The sequence below is a fragment of the Colobus angolensis genome, unplaced genomic scaffold (assembly GCF_000951035.1).
Source record: "Colobus angolensis palliatus isolate OR3802 unplaced genomic scaffold, Cang.pa_1.0 Scaffold11, whole genome shotgun sequence".
NCBI classification, from domain to species: Eukaryota; Metazoa; Chordata; class Mammalia; order Primates; family Cercopithecidae; genus Colobus; species Colobus angolensis.
This window is the reverse complement of record NW_012112030.1, coordinates 2,163,847-2,167,740: the sequence shown is the minus strand read 5'-3', so window position 1 is coordinate 2,167,740 and position 3,894 is coordinate 2,163,847. Positions and strand designations below refer to the sequence as shown.

General features: G+C 49.6%; 1 protein-coding gene across 1 annotated transcript in view; it reads left to right on the top strand.

Annotated features, from left to right (window-relative positions):
- The first annotated feature begins 304 nt into the window (after positions 1–304).
- Positions 305–3,894, top strand: part of ZNF384 (zinc finger protein 384) — a 24,071-nt gene continuing 20,481 nt past the window's right edge. Inside the window, exon 1 of the mRNA XM_011955320.1 lies at positions 305–1,527. The gene's annotated coding sequence lies outside the window, so the exon portion shown is untranslated. The remainder of the gene's footprint in view (positions 1,528–3,894) is intronic.

Below are 3,894 nucleotides of genomic sequence, written 5' to 3'. Positions count from 1 at the left end.
TACCCGGTCGCTGGGCAGAAGCTACTTCCGCCCCGAGTTACCGTAACTTCTGCCCTGAATATCTCGCAGCGCTAGCGGCGCCGGATGTGTTCTAGCCACTCCCGGAAGTGACTCGGCTTTTGCACGCCCCTCTTTCTCCATTAGCGCCCCCCCTACATTGCTATTTCCCTCCCTCCCCCCTTTTCGTTTCCGGCGCTCCCGCCTTCTCTCCGCAGAGCTCTTCTCTGAGCCTGTTGGGGGGAGGGAGGGAGGGGGGCGTGGAGGAATTGGGGTTCGCGGGAGCACGAGCTGCAGCACCACTTCCGGGTAAGTGCAAGGGGAGGGCGGCGGGGAGGGGGGCCACCCACTGCCTCGCGCCCCCGCCCTGCGGGTGTCTCGCGCGCGTTCCCTGCGTGTGAGTGTGTGGGTCTGTCTCGCGCCAGAAGTGCGTGCCCGCGCGCTGCGCCTCGCGCTTTCTCCCCTCCCTCGCCCCCTCCTGGTCCTCCCACCCCACTCGGCTCCCTCCTTTCCCAGCAAACGCCGCCCCTCCCGCGCTCTGGCTCAGGCTCTGGCGCCGCCGCAGCCGTCGCCGCCGGGTGAGTCTCGCGCCGCTGCAGCCGGCGCGCGCCAAGCTCCCTGCTCCTCCCCCTCCCCTTTTCCCTGGGCGGGCGGGGAAGAGGGGTCCACGATGTGACTGTGTGTGTGTGTGTGTGTGTGTGTGTGTCCGTCCGTCCCGGAACCGGAAGTGGTTGTGGAGGAGCGGGCGATGGGGAGGAATGGGGGGGTTTAGGGGGCGGGTGCCTGTCTGGTGGGTGGCAGAGTTCAGCTCCCTGGAGGGGAAGGAGGGACGTCCCAAGGAAGGGTCTTTGAGAAAGGGGTAGGGGACGACATCAGGAGAAGGCTCCCAGGAACTGTCTCAGGGGAGCGAAGGTTTTGGGGGGACAGCTGGGGTCTCCAGTAGATAGACCACGGTGCAGGCTGAGGGAGGTACTTCTTGGCACAAGGCCTTGGGTAGGCAGGGGGCGAAGTCCTCGAAGAAGTGGGGGGAAGGCTAGAGGAAGTGACTGGGCCTGAACTGGCACTGTGCCTGACACAAGGGCTTGTGCATCCCCCAGCCCTCAGCTTTGCCTTCTGAAGCCACTCCTCTGGGGCAGAGACCCTCCTCCTCCTCCATCTCTTCTGTTCTCTGACCCCTGGTTACCTGTGGCCTGGGAACGAACGAGGACCAGTCTCTGAGCCTAGGAGTGGAATCCACACGCTGGTGATAAGAGTTCGTCTTAGTTTCTGGGAATTGGATTTATTTCCCTCGTATCCACATAGAGGGTTGCACTACACTCCTGTTATTATATCCACCCATCTTTGGATTGCTGGTTGGGGGGTCTGCCTGCCTTCCAGACTGACTGCTGACAAATAATTCCTGAGGTTCTCCGCAGTTGTGTGTTGGCTGCACCCTGCCTGGCCCCTGTAACCTAGACAATTTGTTTACAGAAAGTTCAGGAGCCCTGGAAAGGAGAAGGAATAAGGCGGCAGGAGGAAGAGAGAGAGAGGGTAAGATAATTTTGGGGTTAATGGCTTTTCTGGTTTTGGGGGAGAAGGGGTCACAACCAAATGGGGCGTGTGTGTGTGTTTCACAATGTGATGGAATACTTAAAGTAATAGCAATTGTAATGCTGAGGTTTGTTGTGGGAGAAAAATCAGCTTGCTTCTGTTATCTCTTGAGGGTTCCCAGGAAGTTTTTGTGTAAAAAGTTGGTACTGTACCCTGTCGCTTTCCATTCCTACTAATGCACATCAGGAATGAAATGTGAAATGCTCAGGTGAAGCCACTGAATAGTGTTCCCTTGTGTCCAAAGGAGAGATTTTTTATTCTGCTTTGGGACACACCCTAAGCGCCAATAGAGTTCTTATGGAATTGCTTTCCTGTGTCTGGAACAAACAGGGCTGAGTTTAGAATGGAGTTCCTATCACCAGTACTCCAGTGGAGTGTTAGAAGTGGGTCTGTGGAGTGATTAGAATCTGTGACACAGGATTATTTGAGTTTGGTGTGGCAAGATGAAATTTTCAGGGAAAAACAAAAGAACAAAAAAACTGCTTCATGGGTAGTTTGGAGTGAAGTGGATAAAGCTGTATGGAGTAGACTCCAGAAGTAGGTCTGGAAGAGTTTTGGGTAGCCTGAAAATGGCAGTGAGTGAACCTAAAGAGTTTGAGTTCGGAGCTTATGATCCCAGAGGTATCTTTTAAAAACCAGTTCCAGGTTGATTTATAAAATGCCCTGTAGGTTTCTGAGCCAAGTTGTGGATTAAATATTGGGTACATATTTCTTCTCCAGTCTTATTTATTTTGACCTCACATTCCCCAGATCCATCATTTATAGTGGAACAGACAGGGCAAGGAGAACCACAGTGCTGTGCCTCCCACGGAATGCAGGGTGTAGTGGTCCAGTGGTGCCCAGGGTAGAAGCTGTTGGCCCAGGTTGCCAGCCGTGTGGTGGTAGCAGTCCTGTTGGGTCTGTGCATGGTGTGATGGTGTTTCCCAGTAACATTGGGGCACATATGTTCTGAGTTACTTGTACTTGGAAGAGTTTATGGATAGTAGCAGGAAAGCCTCACACATCCTACTGGGATGGCCCTTCTTGAATGTCTTTAGAACCTTAGAGAAAGAGATTTTGTTTCCTTATTGAGGAAAAAAAAAAAAAAAACTTTCTCTGTGTTTCTTCATTACAAGTCTTGAGCTAAGGTAACTTTTTGCAGTTGTATGGTTTTGGAATGGTTTCTTAATAGTGTCTAAGTTCTTTCTGTAGTTGAATTCAAGTTGATTTTTTTTCCATCTTGTTGATGTTACTTGTAGATGATTACTAAACTGGAGGCTATAGATTTGTTACTTTTGGGTAGATCCTTTGTAATTATGTAGTCCTCATGTAATTTTCACTAATTGGCACTAATAGTCCTCATCTTGTGAAAGTATTTCTGTAACTCTTCCTTTCAGAAGCACTTGAGGTATTTAATTCTTTCTCTTTTTTGTGCTGCCTTTATCCCATTACCATATGCCTTACAAACTTCTTTATAAAGGCCTCATCGTCTTCCATTCTCCATCCTAATAGAAACCTCGTGAAATGGTTAATTCTTCCACTTAAATAGTTAAGAGTCATCCACTGATATAGGACCTAGAATTAGAGTTCACAAGTCTTGGCTGGTCACGGTGGCTTATGCCTGTAATCCCAGCACTTTGGGAGGCTGAGGAGACTGAATCACCTGAGGTCAGGAGTTCGAGACCAGCCTGGCCAACATGACAAAATCCCATCTCTACTAGAAATACAAAAATTAGCCAGGTGTGTTGGCAAGCGCCTGTAATCCCAGCTACTCGGGAGACTGAGGCAGGAGAATTGCTTGAACCTAGGAGGTGGAGGTTGCAGTGAGCTGAGATCGGGCCACTGCACTCCAGCCTGGGCAACAAAGTGAGACTCCGTCTCAAAAAAAAAAAAAAGTGAATTCACAAGTCTTGATTCCCAAGGCCATTCTCTAGCTACTGAAGTTGATGAATGTATTTCATGGTTTTCTAAGAGTTGGTTGTGTTAAGGGAATGCTATTTTCTTGGGAAAAGAAAGGCATGCTTTATTTGAAAAAATAACAGTAAAAAACAATTAGTGGGTTCTGGGAAAGAGATGGTGGTCTTCTCCGTATCTGCCAAAAACACCTGCTGGAAGCCATGTCATCTTTATCCCTGGCTGGTTGGTAGCATTATGAAAGGATGTGGTCAGACAGACAAAGCTCTGGTCCAAGAGTTCAAGTCCTGCTGTGTTTCATGACTGTTATTAATACTTGATAATGTCTCTCTTCTGTATCTCCTGAGGGCTTCTGAGATTTCTTTTGAGATTGGAGAAGGAATATGCAGTTCTTGTGTCTCTGAAGAGAAAATT